Below are 27,926 nucleotides of genomic sequence, written 5' to 3'. Positions count from 1 at the left end.
GCGGCTGGAGCGGAAACCGAGGCTGGAGCGCCACTCTCTGGACTCACTGCACTGCATCACCTGTGGTGCCAGTGCACTCTCTGGACTCACTGCACTGCATCACCAGTGGTGCCAGTGCACTCACTGGACTCACTGCAGTGCATCCCCAGAGGTGCCAGTGCACTCTCTGGACTCACTGCACTGCATCCCCAGTGGCGCTAGTGCACTCTCTGGACTCACTGCAGTGCATCCCCAGTGGTGCCAGTGCACTCTCTGGGCTCACTGCAGTGCATCCCCAGTGGTGCCAGTGCACTCTCTGGACTCACTGCACTGCATCCCCAGTGGTGCCAGTGCACTCTGTGGACTCACTGCAGTGCATCCCCAGTGGTGCCAGTGCGCTCTCTGGACTCACTGCAGTGCATCCCCCGTGGTGCAAGTGCACTCTCTGGACTCACTGGAGTGCATCACCTGTGGTGCCAGTGCACTCTATGGACTCACTGCAGTGCATCCCCAGTGCTGCCAGTGCACTCTCTGGACTCACTGCACTGCATCCCCAGTGGTGCCAGTGCACTCTCTGGACTCACTGAAGTGCATTCTCAGTGGAGCCAGTGCACTCTCTGGACTCACTGAACTGCATCCCAGTGGTGCCAGTGCACTCTCTGGACTCACTGCACTGCATCCCCAGTGGTGCCAGTGCTATCCCCGGACTCACTGTAGTGCATCCCCAGTGGTGCCAGTGCACTCTCTGGACTCACTGCAGTGCATCCCCAGTGGTGCCAGTGCACTCTCTGGACTCACTGAAGTGCATTCCCAGAGGTGCCAGTGCACTCTCTGGAGTCACTGCAGTGCATCCCCAGTGGTGCCAGTGCACTCTCTGCACTCACTTCAGTGCATCCCCAGTGGTGCCAGTGCACTCTCTGGACTCACTGCACTGCATCCCCAGTGGTGCCAGTGCACTCTCTGGGCTCACTGCAGGGCATCCCCAGTGGTGCCAGTACACTCACTGGACTCACTGCACTGCATCCCCAGTGGTGCCAGTGCACTCTCTGGACTCACTGCACTGCATCCCTAGGGCACTCTCTGGACTCACTGCAGTGCATCCCCAGTGGTGCCAGTGCACTCTCTGGACTCACTGCACTGCATCCCGAGTGGTGCCAGTGCACTCTCTGGAGTGACTGCAGTGCATCCCCAGTGGTGCCAGTGCACTCTCTTGACTCGCGTCAATGCATCCGCAGTGGTGCTAATGCACTCTCTGGACTCACTGCACTGCATCCCCAGTGGTGCCAGTGCACTCTCTGGACTCACTGCAGTGCATCCCCAGTGGTGCCAGTGCTCTCTCTGGACTCACTGCACTGCATCCCCAGTGGTGCCAGTGCACTCTCTGGACTCACTGCAGTGCATCACCAGTGGTGCCAGTGCACTCTCTGGACACACTGAAGTGCATTCTCAGTGGTGCCAGTGCACTCTCTGGACTCACTGCGCTGCATCCCCAGTGGTGCCAGTACACTCACTGGACTCACTGCACTGCATCCCCAGTGGTGCCAGTGCAGTCTCTGCACTCACTGCACTGCATCCCCAGTGGTGCCAGTGCACTCTCTGGACTCACTGCATTGCATCCCTAGGGCACTCTCTGGACTCACTGCAGTGCATCCCCTGTGGTGCCAGTGCACTCTCTGGACTCACTGCACTGCATCCCCAGTGGTGCCAGTGCACTCTCTGGACTCACTGCACTACTCCAGCCGCGGCAGCCGCTCCAGCCGCGGAAGCTGCGGCAGCCGCTCCAAACGCGGCAGGCGCTCAAACCGCGGCAACCGCTCCAGCCGTGGCAGGCGCTCCACTCGGTAGCGGCTGGAGCGGCTGCCGCGGCTAGAGCGGCTGGAGCGGCTGCCGCGGCTGGAGCTCCTGCCGCGTTTGGAGCGGTTACCGCGGCTGGAGCGGCTGGAGCGGCTGCCGCGGCTGGAGCGGCTGCCGCGGCTGGAGGGGCTAACGCGGCTGGAGAGGCTGACGCGGTTGGAGCGTCTAGAGCGTCTGCCGCGGCTGGAGGGGCTACCGCGGCTGGAGCGGTTGACGCGGCTGGAGCGGAAACCGAGGCTGGAGCGCCACTCTCTGGACTCACTGCACTGCATCACCTGTGGTGCCAGTGCACTCTCTGGACTCACTGCACTGCATCACCTGTGGTGCCAGTGCACTCTCTGGACTCACTGCACTACATCCCCAGTGGTGCCAGTGCACTCACTGGACTCACTGTACTGCATCATCTGTGGTGCTAGTGTACTCTGTGGACTCACTGCATTGCATCCCTAGGGCACTCTCTGGACTCACTGCAGTGCATCCCCTGTGGTGCCAGTGCACTCTCTGGACTCACTGCAGTGCATCCCCAGTGGTGCCAGTGCACTCACTGGACTCACTGCAGTGCATCCCCAGTGGTGCCAGTGCACTCTCTGGACTCACTGCACTGCATCCCCAGTGGCGCTAGTGCACTCTCTGGACTCACTCTAGTGCATCCCCAGTGGTGCCAGTGCACTCTCTGGGCTCACTGCAGTGCATCCCCAGTGGTGCCAGTGCACTCTCTGGACTCACTGCACTGAAGCCCCAGTGGTGCCAGTGCACTCTTTGGACTCACTGCAGTGCATCCCCAGTGGTGCCAGTGCACTCTCTGGACTCACTGCACTGCATCCCCAGTGGAGCCAGTGCACTCTGTGGACTCACTGCAGTGCATCCCCAGTGGTGCCAGTGCGCTCTCTGGACTCACTGCAGTGCATCCCCCGTGGTGCAAGTGCACTCTCTGGACTCACTGGAGTGCATCCCCAGTGGTGCCAGTGCACTCTCTGGACTCACTGAAGTGCATTCTCAGTGGAGCCAGTGCACTCTCTGGACTCACTGAACTGCATCCCAGTGGTGCCAGTGCACTCTCTGGACTCACTGCACTGCATCCCCAGTGGTGCCAGTGCTATCCCTGGACTCACTGTAGTGCATCCCCAGTGGTGCCAGTGCACTCTCTGGACTCACTGCAGTGCATCCCCAGTGGTGCCAGTGCACTCTCTGGACTCACTGAAGTGCATTCCCAGTGGTGCCAGTGCACTCTCTGGACTCACTGCAGTGCATCCCCAGTGGTTCCAGTGCACTCTCTGCACTCACTTCAGTGCATCCCCAGTGGTGCCAGTGCACTCTCTGGACTCACTGCACTGCATCCCCAGTGGTGCCAGTGCACTCTCTGGACTCACTGCACTGCATCCCCAGTGGTGCCAGTGCTATCCCTGGACTCACTGTAGTGCATCCCCAGTGGTGCCAGTGCACTCTCTGGACTCACTGCAGGGCATCCCCAGTCCTGCCAGTGCACTGTCTGGACTCACTGCAGTGCATCCCCAGTGGTGCCAGTGCACTCTCTGGACTCACTGCAGTGCATCCCCAGTAGTGCCATTGCACTCTCTGCACTCACTTCACTGCATCGTCAGTGGTGCCAGTGCACTCTCTGGACTCACTGCACTGCATTCCCAGTGGTGACAGTGAAGTCTTTGGACTCACTGCACTCCATCCCCACTGGTGCCTTTGCACTCCCTGGACTCACTGCACTGCTCCAGCCGCGGCAGCCGCTCCAGCCGCGGTAGCCCTCCAGCCGTGGCAGCCGCTCCACTCGGTAGCGGCTGGAGCGGCTGCCGCGGCTGGAGCGTCTGGAGCGGCTGCCGCGGCTGGAGCGGCTGCCGCGGTTGGAGCGGCTGCCGCGGCTGGAGCGGCTGGAGCGGATGCCGCGGCTGGAGCGGCTGGAGCGGCTGCCGCGGCTGGAGCGGCTGGCGCGGCTGGAGGACCTACCGCGGCTGGAGCGGTTAACGCGGCTGAAGCGGATGCCGAGGCTGGAGCGGATGCCGCGGCTGGTGCGGCTGGAGAGGCTGCCGCGGCTGGAGCAGTGAAGTGAGTCCAGAGAGTGCACTGGCACCTTGGGGATGCAGTGCAGTGAGTAAAGAGAGTGCACTGGCATCACTGGGGATGCAGTGCAGTGAGTCCAGAGAGTGTACTGGCACCACTGGGGATGCAGTGCAGTGAGTCCAGAGAGTGCACTGGCACCACTGGGGATGCAATGCAGTGAGTCCAGAGAGTGCACTGGCACCACTGGGCATGCAGTGCTGTGAGTCCAGAGAGTGCAATGGCAACACTGGGAATGCACTACAGTGACTGCAGAGACTGCACTGACACCACTGCGGATGCAGTGCCGCGAGTCCAGAGAGTGCACTGGCACCACTGGGGATGCGGTGCCGGGAGTCCAGAGAGTGCTTTGGCACCACTGGGGATGCACTGCAGTGACCCCAGAGAGTGCACTGGCACCACTGGGGATGCAGTGCAGTGAGTCCAGAGAGTGCAATGGCACCACTGGGGATGCACTGCAGTGAGTCCAGAGTGCACTAGCACCACTGGGGATGCAGAGCAGTGAGTCCAGAGAGTGCACTGGCACCACTGAGAATGCATTTCAGTGAGTCCAGAGAGTGCCGCTCCAGCCTCGGCATCCGCTCCAGCCGAGTCAACACCGCGGTAGCCCCTCCAGCCGCGGCAGACGCTCCAGCCGCGGCAGCCGCTCCAGACGCTCCAGCCGCGGCAGCCGCTCCAGCCCCTCCAGCGGCGCCAGCCTCTCCATCCGCGGCAGCCGCTCCAACCGCGGCAGCCGCTCCAGCCGCTCCAGCCGCGGCAGCCGCTCCAGCCGCTACCGAGTGCAGCGGCTGCCACGGCTGGAGGGCTACCGCGGCTGGAGCGGCTGCCGCGGCTGTAGCAGTGCAGTGAGTCCAGGGAGTGCACTGGCACCACTGGGGATGCAGCGCAGTGACTCCAGAGAGTGCACTGACACCACTGGGGATGCACTTCAGTCAGTCCAGTGAGTGTACTGGCACCACTGGGGATGCACTGCAGTGAGTCCAGAGAGTGCACTGACTCCACTGAGAATGCACTGCAGTGAGTCCACAGAGTGCACTGGCACCACTGGGGATGCAGTGCAGTGAGTCAAGAGTGTGCACTGGCAGGACTGGGGATGCAGTGCAGTGAGTCCAGAGAGTGCACTGGCACCACTGGGGATGCCCTGCAGTGAGTCCAGAGAGCGCACTGGCTCCACTGGGGATGCAGTGCAGTGAGTCCAGAGAGTGCACTGGCACCCCTGGGGATGCAGTGCAGTGAGTCCAGAGAGTGCACTGGCACCACTGTGGATGCAGTGCAGTGAGTCCAGAGAGTGCACTGGCCCCACTGTGGATGCAGTGCAGTGAGTCCAGAGAGTGCACTGGCTCCACTGAGAATGCACTTCAGTGAGTCCAGAGAGTGCACTGGCACCACTGGGGATGCAGTGCAGTGAGTCCAGAGAGTGCACTGGCAGCAATGGGGATGCAGTGCAGTGAGTCCAGAGAGTGCACTGGCACCACAGGTGATGCACTCCAGTGAGTCCAGAGAGTGCACTGGCACCACTGAAAATGCACTTCAGTGTGTCCAGAGAGTGCACTGGCACCACTGGGGATGCACTGCAGTGAGTCCAGAGAGTACACTGGCACCAGTTGGGATGCAGTGCAGTGAGTCCAGAGAGTGCACTGGCTCCACAGGTGATGCAGTGCAGTGAGTCCAGAGAGTGCACTGGCACCACTGTGGATGCAGTGCAGTGAGTCCAGAGAGTGCACTGGCCCCACTGTGGATGCAGTGCAGTGAGTCCAGAGAGTGCACTGGCTCCACTGAGAATGCACTTCAGTGAGTCCAGAGAGTGCACTGGAACCACTGGGGATGCGGTGGCGGGAGTCCAGAGAGTGCTTTCGCACCACTGGGGATGCAGTACAGTGAGTCCAGAGAGTGCACTGGCACCACTGGGGATGCAGCGCAGTGACTCTAGAGAGTGCACTGGCACCACTGGGGATGCAGTACAGTGAGTCCAGAGAGTGCACTGGCACCACTGGGTTTGCAGTGCAGTGAGTCCAGAGAGTGCACTGGCACCACTGGGGATGCACTGCAGTGAGTCCAGAGTGCACTAGCACCACTGGGGATGCACTGCAGTGAGTCCAGAGAGTGCACTGGCACCACCGGGAATGCACTGCAGTGAGTCCAGAGAGTGCACTGCCACCACTGGGGATGCACTTCAGTGAGTCCAGAGAGTGCACTGGCACCACTGGGGATGCAGTGACGCGAGTCCAGAGAGTGCACTGGCACCACTGGGGATGCAGTGACGCGAGTCCAGAGAGTGCACTGGCACCACTGGGGATGCACCGCCGTCACTCCAGAGAGCGCACTGGCACGACTGGGGATGCGCTGCAGTGAGTGCAGAGAGTGCACTGGCACAACTGGGGATGCAGCGCAGTGACTCTAGAAAGTGCACTGGCACCACTGCGGATGCGGTGCAGTGAGTCCAGAGAGTGCACTGGCACCACAGGTGATGCAGTGCAGTGAGTCCAGAGAGTGCACTTGCACCACGGGGGATGCAGTGCAGTGACGCCAGAGAGTGCACTGGCAGCATTGGGGTGCAGTGCAGTGAGTCCAGAGAGTGCACTGGCACCACTGGGGATGCACTGCAGTCACTCCAGAGAGTGCACTGGCACCACTGGGGATGCAGTGCAGTGAGTCCAGAGAGTGCACTGGCACCACTGGGGATGCAGTGCAGTGAGTCCAGAGAGTGCACTGGCACCACTGGGGCTTCAGTGCAGTGAGTCAAGAGAGTGCACTGGCACCACTGGGGATGCACTGCAGTGAGTCCAGAGAGTGCACTGGCACCACTGGGGATGCCCTGCAGTGAGTCCAGAGAGTGCACTGGCACCACTGGGGATGCACCGCCGTCACTCCAGAGAGCGCACTGGCACGACTGGGGATGCGCTGCAGTGAGTGCAGAGAGTGCACTGGCACAACTGGGGATGCAGCGCAGTGACTCTAGAGAGTGCACTGGCACCACTGCGGATGCGCTGCAGTGAGTCCAGAGAGTGCACTGGCACCACAGGTGATGCAGTGCAGTGAGTCCAGAGAGTGCACAGGCAAAACTGGGGATGCAGTGCAGTGAGTCCAGAGAGTGCACTGGCACCACAGGTGATGCACTCCAGTGAGTCCAGAGAGTGCACTTGCACCACGGGGGATGCAGTGCAGTGACGCCAGAGAGTGCACTGGCAGCATTGGGGTGCAGTGCAGTGAGTCCAGAGAGTGCACTGGCACCACTGGGGATGCAGTGCAGTGAGTCCAGAGAGTGCACTGGCACCACTGGGGATGCACTGCAGTGAGTCCTGAGAGTACACTGGCTCCACCGGGGATGCCCTGCAGTGAGTCCAGAGAGTGCACTGGCGATGCAGTGCAGTGAGCCCAGAGAGTGCACTGGCACCACTGGGGATGCACCGCAGTGAGTCCAGAGAGTGCACTGGCCCCACTGGGGATGCACTGCAGTGAGTCCAGAGACTGCACTGGCACTACTGGAGATGCAGTGCAGTGAGTCCAGAGAGTGCACTGGCACCACTGATAATGCACTTCAGTGAGTCCAGAGAGTGCACTGGCACCACTGGGGATGCACTGCACTGAGTCCAGAGATTGCACTGGCACCACTGGGAATGCACTTCAGTGAGTCCATAGAGTGCACTGGCACCACTCGGGATGCAGTGCAGTGAGTCCAGAGATTGCACTGGCACCACTGGGGATGCAGTGCAGTGAGTCCAGAGAGTGCACTGGCACCACAGGTGATGCACTCCAGTGAGTCCAGAGAGTGCACTGGCACCACTGAAATTGCACTTCAGTGTGTCCAGAGAGTGCACTGGCACCACTGGGGATGCACTGCAGTGAGTCCAGAGAGTACACTGGCACCAGTTGGGATGCAGTGCAGTGAGTCCAGAGAGTGCACTGGCTCCACTGGTGATGCAGTGCAGTGAGTCCAGAGAGTGCACTGGCAACACTGTGGATGCAGTGCAGTGAGTCCAGAGAGTGCACTGGCCCCACTGTGGATGCAGTGCAGTGAGTCCAGAGAGTGCACTGGCTCCACTGAGAATGCACTTCAGTGAGTCCAGAGAGTGCACTGGAACCACTGGGGATGCGGTGGCGGGAGTCCAGAGAGTGCTTTCGCGCCACTGGGGATGCAGTACAGTGAGTCCAGAGAGTGCACTGGCACCACTGGGGATGCAGCGCAGTGACTCTAGAGAGTGCACTGGCACCACTGGGGATGCAGTACAGTGAGTCCAGAGAGTGCACTGGCACCACTGGGTTTGCAGTGCAGTGAGTCCAGAGAGTGCACTGGCACCACTGGGGATGCACTGCAGTGAGTCCAGAGTGCACTAGCACCAATGGGGATGCACTGCAGTGAGTCCAGAGAGTGCACTGGCACCACCGGGAATGCACTGCAGTGAGTCCAGAGAGTGCACTGCCACCACTGGGGATGCACTTCAGTGAGTCCAGAGAGTGCACTGGCACCACTGGGGATGCAGTGACGCGAGTCCAGAGAGTGCACTGGCACCAGTGGGGATGCAGTGACGCGAGTCCAGAGAGTGCACTGGCACCACTGGGGATGCACCGCCGTCACTCCAGAGAGCGCACTGGCACGACTGGGGATGCGCTGCAGTGAGTGCAGAGAGTGCACTGGCACAACTGGGGATGCAGCGCAGTGACTCTAGAAAGTGCACTGGCACCACTGCGGATGCGGTGCAGTGAGTCCAGAGAGTGCACTGGCACCACAGGTGATGCAGTGCAGTGAGTCCAGAGAGTGCACTTGCACCACGGGGGATGCAGTGCAGTGACGCCAGAGAGTGCACTGGCAGCATTGGGGTGCAGTGCAGTGAGTCCAGAGAGTGCACTGGCACCACTGGGAATGCACTTCAGTGAGTCCAGAGAGTGCACTGGCACCACTCGGGATGCAGTGCAGTGAGTCCAGAGATTGCACTGGCACCACTGGGGATGCAGTGCAGTGAGTCCAGAGAGTGCACTGGCACCACAGGTGATGCACTCCAGTGAGTCCAGAGAGTGCACTGGCACCACTGAAATTGCACTTCAGTGTGTCCAGAGAGTGCACTGGCACCACTGGGGATGCACTGCAGTGAGTCCAGAGAGTACACTGGCACCAGTTGGGATGCAGTGCAGTGAGTCCAGAGAGTGCACTGGCTCCACTGGTGATGCAGTGCAGTGAGTCCAGAGAGTGCACTGGCAACACTGTGGATGCAGTGCAGTGAGTCCAGAGAGTGCACTGGCCCCACTGTGGATGCAGTGCAGTGAGTCCAGAGAGTGCACTGGCTCCACTGAGAATGCACTTCAGTGAGTCCAGAGAGTGCACTGGAACCACTGGGGATGCGGTGGCGGGAGTCCAGAGAGTGCTTTCGCGCCACTGGGGATGCAGTACAGTGAGTCCAGAGAGTGCACTGGCACCACTGGGGATGCAGCGCAGTGACTCTAGAGAGTGCACTGGCACCACTGGGGATGCAGTACAGTGAGTCCAGAGAGTGCACTGGCACCACTGGGTTTGCAGTGCAGTGAGTCCAGAGAGTGCACTGGCACCACTGGGGATGCACTGCAGTGAGTCCAGAGTGCACTAGCACCAATGGGGATGCACTGCAGTGAGTCCAGAGAGTGCACTGGCACCACCGGGAATGCACTGCAGTGAGTCCAGAGAGTGCACTGCCACCACTGGGGATGCACTTCAGTGAGTCCAGAGAGTGCACTGGCACCACTGGGGATGCAGTGACGCGAGTCCAGAGAGTGCACTGGCACCAGTGGGGATGCAGTGACGCGAGTCCAGAGAGTGCACTGGCACCACTGGGGATGCACCGCCGTCACTCCAGAGAGCGCACTGGCACGACTGGGGATGCGCTGCAGTGAGTGCAGAGAGTGCACTGGCACAACTGGGGATGCAGCGCAGTGACTCTAGAAAGTGCACTGGCACCACTGCGGATGCGGTGCAGTGAGTCCAGAGAGTGCACTGGCACCACAGGTGATGCAGTGCAGTGAGTCCAGAGAGTGCACTTGCACCACGGGGGATGCAGTGCAGTGACGCCAGAGAGTGCACTGGCAGCATTGGGGTGCAGTGCAGTGAGTCCAGAGAGTGCACTGGCACCACTGGGGATGCAGTGCAGTGAGTCCAGAGAGTGCACTGGCACCACTGGGGATGCACTGCAGTCACTCCAGAGAGTGCACTGGCACCACTGGGGATGCAGTGCAGTGAGTCCAGAGAGTGCACTGGCACCACTGGGGATGCAGTGCAGTGAGTCCAGAGAGTGCACTGGCACCACTGGGGCTTCAGTGCAGTGAGTCAAGAGAGTGCACTGGCACCACTGGGGATGCACTGCAGTGAGTCCAGAGAGTGCACTGGCACCACTGGGGATGCCCTGCAGTGAGTCCAGAGAGTGCACTGGCACCACTGGGGATGCACCGCCGTCACTCCAGAGAGCGCACTGGCACGACTGGGGATGCGCTGCAGTGAGTGCAGAGAGTGCACTGGCACAACTGGGGATGCAGCGCAGTGACTCTAGAGAGTGCACTGGCACCACTGCGGATGCGCTGCAGTGAGTCCAGAGAGTGCACTGGCACCACAGGTGATGCAGTGCAGTGAGTCCAGAGAGTGCACAGGCAAAACTGGGGATGCAGTGCAGTGAGTCCAGAGAGTGCACTGGCACCACAGGTGATGCACTCCAGTGAGTCCAGAGAGTGCACTTGCACCACGGGGGATGCAGTGCAGTGACGCCAGAGAGTGCACTGGCAGCATTGGGGTGCAGTGCAGTGAGTCCAGAGAGTGCACTGGCACCACTGGGGATGCAGTGCAGTGAGTCCAGAGAGTGCACTGGCACCACTGGGGATGCACTGCAGTGAGTCCTGAGAGTACACTGGCTCCACCGGGGATGCCCTGCAGTGAGTCCAGAGAGTGCACTGGCGATGCAGTGCAGTGAGCCCAGAGAGTGCACTGGCACCACTGGGGATGCACCGCAGTGAGTCCAGAGAGTGCACTGGCCCCACTGGGGATGCACTGCAGTGAGTCCAGAGACTGCACTGGCACTACTGGAGATGCAGTGCAGTGAGTCCAGAGAGTGCACTGGCACCACTGATAATGCACTTCAGTGAGTCCAGAGAGTGCACTGGCACCACTGGGGATGCACTGCACTGAGTCCAGAGATTGCACTGGCACCACTGGGAATGCACTTCAGTGAGTCCAGAGAGTGCACTGGCACCACTCGGGATGCAGTGCAGTGAGTCCAGAGATTGCACTGGCACCACTGGGGATGCAGTGCTGTGACTCCAGAGAGCGCACTGGCACCACTGGGGATGCACTGCAGTGAGTCCAGAGAGTGCACTGCCACCAATGGGGATGCACTGCAGTGAGTCCAGAGAGTGCACTGGCACCACTGGGGATGCACTGCAGTGACTCGAAAGAGTGCACTGGCACCACTGGGGAAGAAGTGCAGTGAGTCCAGAGAGTGCACTGGCACCACTGGGGATGCAGTTTAGTGAGTCCAGAGAGTGCACTGGCACCACTGGGGATGCAGTGCAGTGAGTCCAGTGAGTGTACTGGCATCACTGGGGATGCACTGCAGTGAGTCCAGAGAGTGCACTGGCACCACTGAGAATGCACTTCAATGAGTCCAGAGAGTGCAATGGCACCACCGGGGATGCACTGCAGTGAGTCCAGAGAGTGCAGTGGCACCACTGGGGATGCACTGCAGTGAGTCCAGAGAGTGCTTTGGCACCAATGGGGATGCACTGCAGTTACTCCAGAGACTGCACTGGCACCACTGGGGATGCAGTGCAGTGAGTCCAGAGAGTGCACTGGCTCCACAGGGGATGCACTGCAGTGAGTCCAGAGAGTGCACTGGCACCACTGGGGATGCACTGCAGTGAGTCCAGAGAGTGTACTGGCACCACTGGGGATGCACTGAACTGAGTCCAGAGAGTGCACTGGCACCACTGAGAATGCACTTCAGTGAGTCCAGAGAGTGCACTGGCTCCACTGGGGATGCACTGCAGTGAGTCCACAGAGTGCACGAGCACCACTGGGCATGCAGTGCAGTGAGTCCAGAGAGTGCGCTGGAACCACTGGGGATGCAGTGCAGTGAGTCCAGAGAGTGCACTGGCACCACTGGGGATGCAGTGCAGTGAGTACAGAGAGTGCACTGGCACCACTGGGGATGCACTGCAGTGAGTCCAGTGAGTGCACTGGCACCAGTGGGGATGCAGTGCAGTGAGTCCAGAGAGTGCACTGGCACCACTGGGGAAGCAGTGCAGTGAGTCCAGAGAGTGCAGAGGCACCTCTAGGGATGCAGTGCAGTGAGTCCAGAGAGTGCACTGGCAGCATTGGGGATGCAGTGCAGTGAGTCCAGAGAGTGCACTGGCACCACTGGGGATGCAGTTCAGTGAGTCCAGAGAGTGCACTGGCACCACTGGGGATGCAGTGCAGTGAGTCCAGAGAGTGCACTGGCACCACTGAGAATGCAATTCAGTGAGTCCAGAAAGTGCACTGGCACCACTGGGGATGCACTTCAGTGAGTGCAGAGAGTGCACTGGCACCACTGGGGATGCAATGCTGTGACTCCAGAGAGTGCACTGGCACCACTGGGGATGCAGTGCAGTGAGTCCAGAGAGTGCACTGGCACCACTGGGGATGCGGTCCCGGGACTCCAGAGAGTGCTTTGGCACCAGTGGGGATGCACTGCAGTTACTCCAGAGACTGCACTGGCACCACTGGGGATGCAGTGCAGTGAGTCCAGAGAGTACACTGGCACCACTGGGGATGCACTGCAGTGAGTCCAGAGAGTACACTGTCACCAGTGGGGATGCACTGCAGTGAGTCCAGAGAGTGCACTAGCACCACTGGGGATGCAGTGCAGTGAGTCCACAGAGTGCACTGGCACCACTGGGGATGCAGTGCAGTGAGTCCAGAGAGTGCACTGGCACCACTGGGGATGCACTGCAGTGAATCCAGTGAGTGCACTGGCACCACAGGGGATACAGTGCAGTGAGTCCAGAGAGTGCACTGGCACCATTGGGGATGCAGTGCAGTGAGTCCAGAGAGTGCACTGGCACCACTGGGGATGCATTGCAGTGAGTCCAGAGAGTGCACTGGCACCACAGATGATGCAGTACAGTGAGTCCAGTGAGTGCACTGGCACCACTGGGGATGTAGTGCAGTGACTCGAGAGAGTGCACTTGCACCACTGGGGATGCAGTGCAGTGAGTCCAGAGAGTGCACTGGCACCACTGGGGATGCAGTGCAGTGAGTCCAGAGAGTGCACTGGCACCACTGGTGATGCACTGCAGTGAGTCCAGAGATTGCACTGGCACCACTGTGGATGCAGTGCAGTGAATCCAGAGACTTCACTGGCACCACTGGGAATGCAGAGAAGTGAGTGCAGAGAGTGCACTGGCACCACTGGGGATGCAGTGCAGTGAGTCCAGAGAGTGCACTGGCACCACTGGGTATGCAGTGCAGTGAGTCCAGAGAGTGCACTGGCACCACCTGTGATGCAGTGCAGTGAGTCCAGAGAGTGCACTGGCACCAATGGGGCTGCAGTGCAGTGAGTCCAAAGAGTGCACTGGCACCACTGGGAATGCAGTGCAGTGAGTCCAGAGAGTGCACTGGCACCACTGGTGATGCAGTACAGTGCGTCCAGAGAGTGCACTGGCACCACTGGGGATGCACTGCAGTGAGTCCAGAGACTGCACTGGCACCACTGGGGATGCACTACAGTGAGTCCAGAGATTGCACTGGCACCACTGGGGATGCAGTGCAGTGAGTCCAGAGAGTGCACTGGCACCACTGGGGATGCACTTCAGTGAGTCCAGAGAGTCCACTGGCACCAGTGGGGATGCACGGCAGTGAGTCCAGAGAGTGCACTGGCACCACTGGGGATGCACTGCAGTGAGTCCAGAGAGTACACAGGCACCAGTGGGGATGCAGTGCAGTGAGTCCAGAGAGTGCACTGGCACCACTGGGGATGCACTGCAGTGAGTCCAGAGAGTGCACTGGCACCACTGGGGATGCACTGCAGTGAGTCCAGAGAGTGCACTGGCACCACTGGGGATGCAGTGCAGTGAGTCCAGAGAGTACACTGGCACCAGTGGGGATGCAGTGCAGTGAGTCCAGAGAGTGCACTGGCACCACTGGGGATGCAGTGCAGTCAGTCCAGTGAGTGCACTGGCACCACTGGGGATGCAGTACAGTGAGTCCAGAGAGTGCACTGGCACCACTGGGGATGCACTGCAGTGAGTCCAGACAGTGCACTGGCACCACTGGGGATGCCCTGCAGTGGGTCCAGAGAGTGCACTGGCACCACTGGGGATGCACTGCAGTGAGTCCAGACAGTGCACTGGCACAACTGGGGATGCAGCGCAGTGAGTCCAGAGAGTGCACTGGCACCACTGGGGATGCACTGCAGTGAGTCCAGAGAGTGCACGGCACCACTGGGGATGCAGTACAGTGAGTCCACAGAGTGAACTGGCACCAGTGGGCATGCAGTGCAGTGAGTCCAGAGAGTGCACTGGCACCACTGGGGATGCGGTGCTGGGAGTCCAGAGAGTGCTTTGGCACCAGTGGGGATGCAGTGCAGTTACTCCAGAGACTGCACTGGCACCACCGGGGATACAGTGCAGTGAGTCCAGAGAGTGCACTGGCACCACTGGGGATGCAGTGCAGTGAGTCCAGAGATTTGCACTGGCACCACTAGGGATGCAGTGCTGTGACTCCAGAGAGCGCACTGGCACCACTGGGGATGCAGTGCAGTGAGTCCTGAGAGTGCACTGGCACCACTGGGGATGCACTGCAGTGAGTCCAGTGAGTGCACTGGCACCACTGGGGAAGCAGTGCAGTGAGTCCAGAGAGTGCAGTGGCACCACTGGTGATGCAGTTTAGTGAGTCCAGAGAGTGCACTGGCACCACTGGGGATGCAGTGCAGTGAGTCCAGAGAGTGCACTGGCACCAATGGGGCTGCAGTGCAGTGAGTCCAAAGAGTGCACTGGCACCACTGGGAATGCACTGCAGTGAGTCCAGAGAGTGCACTGGCACCACTGGTGATGCAGTACAGTGAGTCCAGAGAGTGCACTGGCACCACTGGGGATGCACTGCAGTGAGTCCAGAGACTGCACTGGCACCACTGGGGATGCACTACAGTGAGTCCAGAGATTGCACTGGCACCACTGGGGATGCAGTGCAGTGAGTCCAGAGAGTGCACTGGCACCAATGGGGATGCACTTCAGTGAGTCCAGAGAGTCCACTGGCACCAGTGGGGACGCAGTGCAGTGAGTCCAGAGAGTGCACTGGCACCACTGGGGATGCTCTGCAGTGAGTCCAGAGATTGCACTGGCACCACTGGGGATGCAGTGCAGTGAGTGCAGAGAGTGCACTGGCACCACTGGGGATGCACTTCAGTGAGTTCAGAGAGTGCACTTGCACCACTGGGGATGGGTTTCAAGCCCACTGCATTAACCGCTCATGCTTCTTTCTTATGAGACGTTAGTGAACCAATTACATAGCCTTGTCAAGACTAAATCACAGGTAAAAATCCTGTACATCTCATGTGGCCAACCACTCCCAACTAGGATTCCAAGAACCAGGAGGTTCGGTGAAAATAGGGCTAGTGCTATTAGAGGGGTGATTATTAGGGTAAGCCCTAAGCTGTCTTTAATGGAGAAGTATGGGTGGAATGGGATTTTGTCGCAGTCTGATACGATTCCTAGTGGGTTATTTGAGCCTGATTCGTGTAGGAACGTTAGGTGGACTAGGGTGATTCCTGCAATTAGGAAGGGCAGTAGGAAGTGGATGGCGAAGAATCGGGTTAAGGTTGGATTGTCTACTGAGAATCCTCCTCAGGCTCATTCTACTAGAGTTTGCCCAATGTACGGGATGGCTGAGAATAGGTTGGTGATTACGGTGGCCCCTCAGAATGACATTTGTCCTCATGGTAGGACATACCCTACGAAGGCAGTTGCTATTAGGGTGAGTAGGAGGATTACTCCTGTGTTTCAGGTTTCTTTGTATAGGTAGGAGCCGTAGTAGAGGCCTCGTCCGATGTGTAAGTAGATGCAGATAAAGAAGAGCGAAGCACCGTTGGCGTGGAGGTTGCGGATGAGCCATCCGTACTGGACGTCTCGGCATGTGTGAGCTACTGAGGAGAAGGCGAGTGAAGTGTCTGCGGTGTAGTGTATGGCTAGTAGCAGGCCTGTTAGGATTTGTGTGGCTAAGCAGATGGCTAGAAGGGAGCCGAAGTTTCATCAGGCAGAGATGTTGGAGGGGGCGGGTAGGTCGATTAGGGAGTTGTTGATTATTTTTAGTAGGGGATGGGATTTGCGGATGTTAGGGGCCATTAGTGAGTCTGTGTGTTATTAGGATTATTACCAGGATGGAGAGGGCGAAGGATCCTAGGTAGGCCTTAATTAGCCCTGTGTGTATTGAGGTTGCGGCTTTGCTTGCGGCTACTTGTAGTTCAGCAAGGCCCTCTGGCCCTATTTTTTTGAGTCAGGAGAGGTCGATCAAGTGTAGGGCAATGTTTTGTCCCTTTTCTAGTAGGTTTTTGGAGAAGAATCGGTGTACTAGGGGGGTTGAAGTACCCTAATGCAGAGGAGAAGTTTATGAGGGGGTTTGGTTTGGGGTGAGTGAGGGTGTGTGTTATGTTCGATAGTTCTAGGGCTAGGATGATTCCTAGGATTGTTATGAGGATGGCAGCGGTTTTGGTGATAAGGGGTATGGTTATTGGGGGGGTTTTGGTTGGTGTGATGAAAGAGGTAATGATTATTCCTGCTGTAATGCTGCCTAGGGCGAGTCGGGTTAGGGGGGCGGTGATTAGTGGGTTGTTTTCGTTTATTGATACTATTGGGGGGATTCGGGTTTGTCCAGCTTGGACTAGGATGGTTATGCGGATGCTGTAGGTTGCGGTGAATGCTGTGGCTATAAGGGTTAGGAGTAGGGCTCAAGTATTTAGGTATGATGTGTTTAAGCTTTCGATGATGAGGTCTTTTGAGTAGAATCCGGCTAGGAATGGGGTTCCTATCAGCGCCAGGTTTCCGATGGTTAGGCAGGAAGTAGTGACTGGGAGTATTTTCTGTAGGCCTCCTATCTTTCGGATATCTTGTTCTCCGTTTAGGTTGTGGATGATAGACCCTGAGCATAGGAATAGTATGGCTTTAAAGAAGGCATGGGTTGAGATGTGTAGGAAGGCTAGTTGTGGGAGGTTTAGTCCGATAGTGACTATTATTAGTCCTAGTTGGCTGGATGTTGAGAAAGCAATGATTTTTTTGATGTCATTTTGGGTTAGGGCGCATGTGGCAGCGAATAGGGTTGATAGAGCACCTAGGCATAGGCAGGCAGTTAGGGCTGTCTGGTTGGTGGCTAGCAGGGGGTGCATGCGGATGAGCAGGAAGATTCCGGCTACTACTATGGTACTGGAGTGCAGTAGGGCTGATACTGGGGTGGGGCCTTCTATTGCTGCGGGCAGTCATGGGTGGAGTCCAAATTGGGCGGATTTTCCTGCGGCTGCGAGGATTAATCCTATGAGGGGGAGGATTGGGGTTTGGTGGGGGTGTACGGCTTGTTGGATCTCTCAGGTGTTGAATGTTGAAGCTAGTCATGCTATGCTCAGGGTCAGTCCGATGTCTCCGATTCGGTTGTAGATTACGGCTCGTAGGGCGGCGGTGTTGGCATCTGCTCGGCCTTGTCATCAGCCGATGAGAAGGAAGGACATGATTCGTACTCCTTCCCAGCCTACGAATAGGAGGAATATGTTGTTTGCGGTTGTTAGGAGGAGTATGGCGACTAGGAATGTCAGTAGGTAGGTGAAAAATTTTGTTACGTATGGCTCTGAGGCCATGTATCATATGGCGAATTGTAGGATTGATCATGTTACAAATAAGGCGATTGGAAGAAATGTTATTGAGTATTGGTCTATTTTTAGGCTCAGGGGGATTTTAAAGTTTATAATGAATTTTCACTCCCAGTGGCAGGTGACAGATTCTACTCCCGAGTAGATGAATGCGGTTGTAGGGGCTAGGCTAATTAGGAATGCGGTTTTAACAGCGCGGGTGGTGGCTTGTGGGGTGTTTTTAAAGTTTTTAAATAGAAATGGCAGGATGATTGGGGTTAGGAGGATTGTCAGCGTGAGTAGTGTGAGGGAGTTGATTAGTAGTGTGGGGTTCACTACTTTTACTTGGATTTGCACCAAGATGGGTGGTTCCTAAGACCAGTGGATTGCTGTTATCCTTTAAAAGTAAGGGGGCTGAGGTTTTAGGCTCAGATGTAAGAGTTAGCAGCTCTTGTTGGTTAAACCCTCCCCTCGGCAGGTAAGAAGGTTTGAACTTCTATTCTTAGAATCACAGTCTAATGTTTGGTTTAAACTATACTTGCATGAGGGGATTCCGGAGATCAGTTCGGGTTTGAGGATTAGGAGGAATATTGGGATAATGTGGAGTGTTATGAGCAGGTGTTCTCGCGTGGTTGAGTTTTGCATAGATGTGATGTGGGAGGGGATTGAGCCTCGTTGGGTCATTAGTAGTATGAATAAGGTGTAGGAGGCGGTTAATAGGGTTGCGATTCCTGTTAGGATGATCGTGAAGGCAGATCAGTTGAATAAGGTGATTATAATGGTTAGCTCTGCTATGAGGTTTGTTGTTGGGGGTAAGGCTATGTTTGTTAGATTGGCCAGCAATCATCAGGTAGCTATGAGTGGTAGGAGAGGTTGTAGGCCTCGTGTGAGTAGTAGAATTCGGCTGTGCGTACGTTCATAGTTTGTGTTGGCTAGGCAGAATAGTATGGAGGAAGTTAGTCCATGGGAAATTACACCACAACCAACCCCCCATCAAATAAGACCTCCCTCACTACCAAACCCACACCATGATCCTGACCATGAACCTAAGCTTCTGTGACCAATTTTCCAGCCCCAATCTATTCGGCATCCCCTTAATCCTACTATCCCTACTCTTCCCAGCCCTACTATTCCCGTCCCCAAACAACCGATGAATCAACAACCGCCTTTCTACTATCCAAACATGACTCCTTCACCTAATCACAAAACAACTAATAGTCCCACTCGACAAAAATGGCCACAAATGAGCCATAATATTTACATCCCTAATAATCATACTTCTTACAATCAACCTTCTAGGCCTCCTTCCATATACATTCACCCCAACCACCCAACTATCTATGAACATAGCCCTAGCCTTCCCACTATGGCTCGCCACACTACTAACAGGCCTACGAAACCAACCATCAGCCTCTTTAGCCCACCTATTACCCGAAGGTACCCCTACACCCCTAATCCCCGCACTAATCCTGATCGAAACAACCAGCCTACTAATCCGCCCCCTAGCCCTCGGAGTCCGCCTTACAGCCAACCTTACAGCAGGACACTTACTCATCCAACTCATCTCTACAGCCTCCATTGCATTAATACCCACCCTTCCTGCAGTATCCATCCTAACAATAATCATCCTACTACTCCTAACCATCCTAGAAGTAGCAGTAGCCATAATCCAGGCCTACGTCTTCGTGCTCCTTCTAAGCCTATACTTACAAGAAAACATCTAATGGCACACCAAGCACACTCATACCACATAGTTGACCCAAGCCCTTGACCAATCTTCGGGGCAGCCGCCGCCCTACTCACAACCTCAGGATTAATCATGTGATTCCACTACAACTCATCCATACTACTAACCCTAGGCCTCATCTCAATACTCCTAGTAATACTCCAATGATGACGAGACATTGTACGAGAAAGCACCTTCCAAGGCCATCACACTCCCACAGTCCAAAAAGGCCTACGATACGGCATAATCCTTTTCATCACATCCGAAGCATTCTTCTTCTTAGGGTTCTTCTGAGCGTTCTTCCACTCGAGCCTGGCCCCAACCCCAGAACTAGGAGGCCAATGACCCCCAACAGGAATTAAACCACTCAACCCGATAGAAGTCCCCCTACTAAACACAGCCATCCTACTAGCCTCAGGCGTTACCGTAACGTGAGCCCATCACAGCATCACAGAAGGAAACCGAAAACACGCCATCCACGCCCTAACCCTAACGATCCTCCTGGGATTCTACTTCACAGCCCTACAAGCAATAGAATACCACGAAGCCCCATTCTCAATCGCCGATAGCGTCTACGGATCTACCTTCTTCGTTGCCACTGGATTCCACGGACTCCACGTAATCATCGGATCCTCCTTCCTGACCGTCTGCCTCTTCCGACTGATCAAGTTCCACTTTACATCAGACCACCACTTCGGATTCGAGGCAGCAGCCTGATACTGACACTTCGTAGACGTCATCTGACTATTCCTCTACATAACCATCTACTGATGAGGATCTTGCTCTTCTAGTATATTAATTACAATTGACTTCCAATCTCTAGAATCTGGTATAAACCCAGAGGAGAGCAATGAACGCACTCATGTTCATATTCGCCCTATCATCAATCCTAAGCGCCGCCCTAACCGCATTAAACTTCTGACTCGCCCAAATAAACCCCGACTCAGAGAAACTCTCACCGTACGAATGTGGATTCGACCCACTTGGATCTGCTCGATTACCATTCTCAGTCCGATTCTTCCTCAGTAGCCATCCTGTTCGTCCTATTCGACCTAGAAATCGCCCTCCTACTCCCCCTGCCATGAGCCGTCCAACTCCAATCCCCCCTAATGACCCTCACCTGAACTGTAGTGATCCTCCTTCTCCTAACACTCGGACTGGCCTACGAGTGAATTCAAGGGGGCCTAGAATGAGCAGAATAACAGAAAGTTAGTCTAACCAAAAAGATAGCTGGTTTCGACCCAGCAGATTACAGCCAACCCTGTAACTTTCTTATGTCGCCCCTACATTTAAGCTTCTACTCAGCCTTCATTTTCAGCGGACTAGGACTAGCCTTCCACCGAACCCACCTAGTATCCGCCCTACTACGCCTTGAAAGCATAATATTATCGATATTCGTAGGCCTATCAATATGATCCATCGAAAACCAAGTCTCCTCATTCACCATGGTACCAATTCTCATGCTAACCTTCTCAGCGTGTGAGGCGGGCACAGGCCTGGCCATCCTAGTAGCCTCCACCCGCACACATGGCTCCGACCATCTACACAACCTAAACCTCCTGCAATGCTAAAAATCATCCTACCCACAATCATACTTCTTCCAACAGCCCTGCTGTCTCCACCAAAATTTCTATGGACTAACACCACCTTATACAGCCTCCTAATCGCTGCCCTAAGCCTACAGTGATTAATCCCAACCTACTACCCCTACAAATTTTTATCCAACTGAACAGGAATTGACCAAATCTCATCCCCCCTCCTAGTACTATCCTGCTGACTACTCCCACTCATAATCATAGCAAGCCAAAACCACCTGCAACAAGAACCCCTACAACGCAAACGAATCTTTATCTCAACCTTAGTCGCAGTCCAGCCATTCATCCTACTAGCCTTTTCCACCACAGAACTAGCACTATTTTACATCTCATTTGAAGCAACCCTCATTCCCACCCTAATCTTAATCACCCGATGGGGGAACCAACCAGAACGCCTAAGCGCTGGCATCTACCTGCTATTCTACACGCTAGTAAGCTCTCTACCCCTGCTAATCACAATCATACACCTATACGTGAAAATTGGCACCCTGCACCTGCCAACCCTACAACTAACCCACCCAACCCTATCCACCTCATGGACAGGAATACTATCAGGTCTAGCACTGCTCATAGCATTCATAGTAAAAGCCCCACTATACGGCCTACACCTCTGACTGCCAAAAGCCCACGTAGAAGCACCCATCGCAGGCTCAATACTCCTCGCCGCCCTACTACTAAAGCTAGGAGGATACGGAATTATACGAGTCACTCTATTTATGGGCCCACTGTCCAACCTCCTGCACTACCCCTTCCTAACCCTGGCCCTATGAGGCGCCCTAATGACTAGCTCAATCTGCCTACGACAGACAGACCTAAAATCACTAATCGCTTATTCATCCGTTAGCCACATAGGCCTAGTTATCGCCGCAGGAATAATCCAAACCCACTGATCATTCTCAGGGGCAATGATCCTAATAATTTCCCATGGACTAACTTCCTCCATACTATTCTGCCTAGCCAACACAAACTATGAACGTACGCACAGCCGAATTCTACTACTCACACGAGGCCTACAACCTCTCCTACCACTCATAGCTACCTGATGATTGCTGGCCAATCTAACAAACATAGCCTTACCCCCAACAACAAACCTCATAGCAGAGCTAACCATTATAATCACCTTATTCAACTGATCTGCCTTCACGATCATCCTAACAGGAATCGCAACCCTACTAACCGCCTCCTACACCTTATTCATACTACTAATGACCCAACGAGGCTCAATCCCCTCCCACATCACATCTATGCAAAACTCAACCACGCGAGAACACCTGCTCATAACACTCCACATTATCCCAATATTCCTCCTAATCCTCAAACCCGAACTGATCTCCGGAATCCCCTCATGCAAGTATAGTTTAAACCAAACATTAGACTGTGATTCTAAGAATAGAAGTTCAAACCTTCTTACCTGCCGAGGGGAGGGTTTAACCAACAAGAGCTGCTAACTCTTACATCTGAGCCTAAAACCTCAGCCCCCTTACTTTTAAAGGATAACAGCAATCCACTGGTCTTAGGAACCACCCATCTTGGTGCAAATCCAAGTAAAAGTAGTGAACCCCACACTACTAATCAACTCCCTCACACTACTCACGCTGACAATCCTCCTAACCCCAATCATCCTGCCATTTCTATTTAAAAACTTTAAAAACACCCCACAAGCCACCACCCGCGCTGTTAAAACCGCATTCCTAATTAGCCTAGCCCCTACAACCGCATTCATCTACTCGGGAGTAGAATCTGTCACCTGCCACTGGGAGTGAAAATTCATTATAAACTTTAAAATCCCCCTGAGCCTAAAAATAGACCAATACTCAATAACATTTCTTCCAATCGCCCTATTTGTAACATGATCAATCCTACAATTCGCCATATGATACATGGCCTCAGAGCCATACGTAACAAAATTTTTCACCTACCTACTGACATTCCTAGTCGCCATACTCCTCCTAACAACCGCAAACAACATATTCCTCCTATTCGTAGGCTGGGAAGGAGTACGAATCATGTCCTTCCTTCTCATCGGCTGATGACAAGGCCGAGCAGATGCCAACACCGCCGCCCTACAAGCCGTAATCTACAACCGAATCGGAGACATCGGACTGATCCTGAGCATAGCATGACTAGCTTCAACATTCAACACCTGAGAGATCCAACAAGCCGTACACCCCCACCAAACCCCAATCCTCCCCCTCATAGGATTAATCCTCGCAGCCGCAGGAAAATCCGCCCAATTTGGACTCCACCCATGACTGCCCGCAGCAATAGAAGGCCCCACCCCAGTATCAGCCCTACTGCACTCCAGTACCATAGTAGTAGCCGGAATCTTCCTGCTCATCCGCATGCACCCCCTGCTAGCCACCAACCAGACAGCCCTAACTGCCTGCCTATGCCTAGGTGCTCTATCAACCCTATTCGCTGCCACATGCGCCCTAACCCAAAATGACATCAAAAAAATCATTGCTTTCTCAACATCCAGCCAACTAGGACTAATAATAGTCACTATCGGACTAAACCTCCCACAACTAGCCTTCCTACACATCTCAACCCATGCCTTCTTTAAAGCCATACTATTCCTATGCTCAGGGTCTATCATCCACAACCTAAACGGAGAACAAGATATCCGAAAGATAGGAGGCCTACAGAAAATACTCCCAGTCACTACTTCCTGCCTAACCATCGGAAACCTGGCGCTGATAGGAACCCCATTCCTAGCCGGATTCTACTCAAAAGACCTCATCATCGAAAGCTTAAACACATCATACCTAAATACTTGAGCCCTACTCCTAACCCTTATAGCCACAGCATTCACCGCAACCTACAGCATCCGCATAACCATCCTAGTCCAAGCTGGACAAACCCGAATCCCCCCAATAGTATCAATAAACGAAAACAACCCACTAATCACCGCCCCCCTAACCCGACTCGCCCTAGGCAGCATTACAGCAGGAATAATCATTACCTCTTTCATCACACCAACCAAAACCCCCCCAATAACCATACCCCTTATCACCAAAACTGCTGCCATCCTCATAACAATCCTAGGAATCATCCTAGCCCTAGAACTATCGAACATAACACACACCCTCACTCACCCCAAACCAACCCCCCTCATAAACTTCTCCTCTGCATTAGGGTACTTCAACCCCCTAGTACACCGATTCTTCTCCAAAAACCTACTAGAAAAGGGACAAAACATTGCCCTACACTTGATCGACCTCTCCTGACTCAAAAAAATAGGGCCAGAGGGCCTTGCTGAACTACAAGTAGCCGCAAGCAAAGCCGCAACCTCAATACACACAGGGCTAATTAAGGCCTACCTAGGATCCTTCGCCCTCTCCATCCTGGTAATAATCCTAATAACACACAGACTCACTAATGGCCCCTAACATCCGCAAATCCCATCCCCTACTAAAAATAATCAACAACTCCCTAATCGACCTACCCGCCCCCTCCAACATCTCTGCCTGATGAAACTTCGGCTCCCTTCTAGCCATCTGCTTAGCCACACAAATCCTAACAGGCCTGCTACTAGCCATACACTACACCGCAGACACTTCACTCGCCTTCTCCTCAGTAGCTCACACATGCCGAGACGTCCAGTACGGATGGCTCATCCGCAACCTCCACGCCAACGGTGCTTCGCTCTTCTTTATCTGCATCTACTTACACATCGGACGAGGCCTCTACTACGGCTCCTACCTATACAAAGAAACCTGAAACACAGGAGTAATCCTCCTACTCACCCTAATAGCAACTGCCTTCGTAGGGTATGTCCTACCATGAGGACAAATGTCATTCTGAGGGGCCACCGTAATCACCAACCTATTCTCAGCCATCCCGTACATTGGGCAAACTCTAGTAGAATGAGCCTGAGGAGGATTCTCAGTAGACAATCCAACCTTAACCCGATTCTTCGCCATCCACTTCCTACTGCCCTTCCTAATTGCAGGAATCACCCTAGTCCACCTAACGTTCCTACACGAATCAGGCTCAAATAACCCACTAGGAATCGTATCAGACTGCGACAAAATCCCATTCCACCCATACTTCTCCATTAAAGACAGCTTAGGGCTTACCCTAATAATCACCCCTCTAATAGCACTAGCCCTATTTTCACCGAACCTCCTGGTTCTTGGAATCCTAGTTGGGAGTGGTTGGCCACATGAGATGTACAGGATTTTTACCTGTGATTTAGTCTTGACAAGGCTATGTAATTGGTTCACTAACGTCTCATAAGAAAGAAGCATGAGCGGTTAATGCAGTTGGCTTGAAACCCATCCCCAGTGGTGCAAGTGCACTCTCTGAACTCACTGAAGTGCATCCCCAGTGGTGCCAGTGCACTCTCTGCACTCACTGCACTGCATCCCCAGTGGTGCCAGTGCGCTCTCTGGAGTCACAGCACTGCATCCCCAGTGGTGCCAGTGCAATCTCTGGACTCACTGCACTGCATCCCCAGTGGTGCCAGTGCACTCTCTGGACTCACTGAAGTGCATCCCCATTGGTGCCATTGCACTCTCTGCACTCACTGCACTGCATCCCCAGTGGTGCCAGTGCACTCACTGGACTGACTGCACTGCATCCCCAGTGGTGCCAGTGCGCTCTCCGGAGTCACAGCACTGCATCCCCAGTGGTGCCAGTGCACTCACTGGACACACTGTACTGCATCACAGGTGGTGCCAGTGCACTCTCTGCACTCACTGCACAGCATCCCCAGTGGTGCCAGTGCATTCACTGGACTCACTGGATTGCATCACCAGTGGTGCCAGTGCACTCTCTGGACTCACTGCACTGCATCCCCAGTGGTGCCAGTGCACTCTCTGGACTCACTGCACTGCATCCCCAGTGGTGCCAGTGCAGTCTCTGGACTCACTGCAGTGCATCCCCAGTGGTGCCAGAGCACTCTCTGGACTCACTGCACTGCATCCCCAGTGGTGCCAGTGCACTCTCTGGACTCACTGCACCGCATCCCCAGTGGTGTCAGTACACTCTCTGGACTCACTGCAGTGCATCCCCAGTGGTGCCAGTGCACTCTCTGGACTCACTGCACTGCATCCCCAGTGGTACCAGTGCAATCTCTGGACTCACTGTAGTGCATCCCCAGTGGTGCCAGTGCACTCTCTGGACTCACTAAACTGCATCACCAGTGGTGCCAGTGCACTCTCTGGACTCATTGCAGTGCATCCCCAGTGGTGCCAGTGCACTCTCTGGACTCACTGCACTGCATCCCCAGTGGTGCCAGTGCACTCTCTGCACTCACTGCACTGCATTCCCTCTGGTGCCAGTGAAGTCTCTGGACTCACTGCACTGCATCCCCAGTGGTGCCAGTGCACTCTCTGGACTCACTGCACTGCATCCCCACTGCTGCCAGTGCACTCTCTGGACTCACTGCACTGCATCCCCAGTGGTGCCAGTGCACTCTCTGGACACACTGCACTGCATCCCCAGTGGTGCCAGTGCACTCTCTCGAGTCAATGCACTACATCCCCAGTAGTGCCAGTGCACTCACTGGACTCACTGTACTGCATCATCGATGGTGCCAGGGCACTCTCTGGACTCACTTCACTGCATCCCCAGTGGTGCCAGTGCACTCTCTGGACTCACTGCACTGCAGGCCCAGTGGTACCAGTGCACTCACTGGACTCACTGTACTGCATCACCAGTGGTGCCAGTGCACTCTCTGGACTCACTGCACTGCATCCCCAGTGGTTCCAGTGCATTCACTGGACTCACTGCACTGCATCCCCAGTGGTGCCAGTGCACTCTCTGGACTCACTGCACTGCATCCCCAGTGGTGCCAGTGAGCTCTCTGGACTCACTGCTCTGCATCCTCAGTGGTGCCAGTGTACTCACAGGATTCACTGCACTGCATCCCCAGTGGTGCTAGTGCACTCTCTGGACTCACTGCAGTGCATCCCCAGTGGTGCCAGTGCACTCTCTGGACTCACTGAAGTGCATTCTCAGTGGTGCCAGTGCACTCTCTGGGCTCACTGAAGTGCATCCCCAGTGGTGCCAGTACACTCACTGGACTCACTGCACTGCATCCCAAGTGGTGCCAGTGCACTCTCTGGGCTCACTGCACTGCATCCCCAGTGGTGCCAGTGCACTCTCTGGACTCACTGTAGTGCATCCCCAGTGGTGCCAGTGCACTCTCTGCACTCACTTCACTGCATCCCCAGTGGTGCCAGTGCACTCTCTGGATTCACTGCACTGCAACCCCGGTGGTGCCAGTGAAGTCTTTGGACTCACTGCACTGCATCCCCAGTGGTGCCAGTGCACTCTGTGGAGTCACTGAAGTGCATCCCCAGTGGTGCCAGTGCACTCTCTGGACTCACTGCACTGCAGCCCCGGTGGTGCCAGTGCACTCTCTGGACTCATTGTACTGCATCCCCACTGGTGCCAGTGCACTATGTGGACTCACTGTACTGCATCCCCAGTGGTGACAGTGCACTCTCTGGACTAACCGCAGTGCATCCCCAGTGGTGCCAGTGCACTCTCTGGACTCACTGCAGTGCATCCCCAGTGGTGCCAGTGCACTCTCTGCTCTCACTGCACTGCATCCCCAGTGGTGCCAGTGCAGTCTCTGGACTCACTGCACTGCATCCCCAGTGGTGCCAGTGCACTGTCTGGACTCACTGAAGTGCATCCCCAGTGGTGTCAGTGCACTCTCTGGACTCACTGTACTGCACCCCCAGTGGTGCCAGTGCACTCACTGGACTGACTGCACTGCATCCCCAGTGGTGCCAGTGCGCTCTCTGGAGTCACAGCACTGCATCCCCAGTGGTGCCAGTGCACTCACTGGACTCACTGCACTGCATCACAGGTGGTGCCAGTGCACGCTCTGGACTCACTGCAGTGAATCCCCGGTGGTGCCAGTGTACTCTC

The 27,926-nt window shown here is 55.5% G+C and overlaps 1 pseudogene; it reads left to right on the top strand.

The window, feature by feature from the left end:
• The first annotated feature begins 18,752 nt into the window (after nucleotides 1-18,752).
• LOC136790701 (cytochrome c oxidase subunit 3-like) lies at nucleotides 18,753-20,227 on the top strand (annotated as a pseudogene).
• Nucleotides 20,228-27,926: the final 7,699 nt, after the last annotated feature.

This window comes from Anser cygnoides, chromosome 4, assembly GCF_040182565.1.
Source record: "Anser cygnoides isolate HZ-2024a breed goose chromosome 4, Taihu_goose_T2T_genome, whole genome shotgun sequence".
Classification (NCBI taxonomy): domain Eukaryota; kingdom Metazoa; phylum Chordata; class Aves; order Anseriformes; family Anatidae; genus Anser; species Anser cygnoides.
This window is presented reverse-complemented; position numbering and strand designations above follow the sequence as displayed.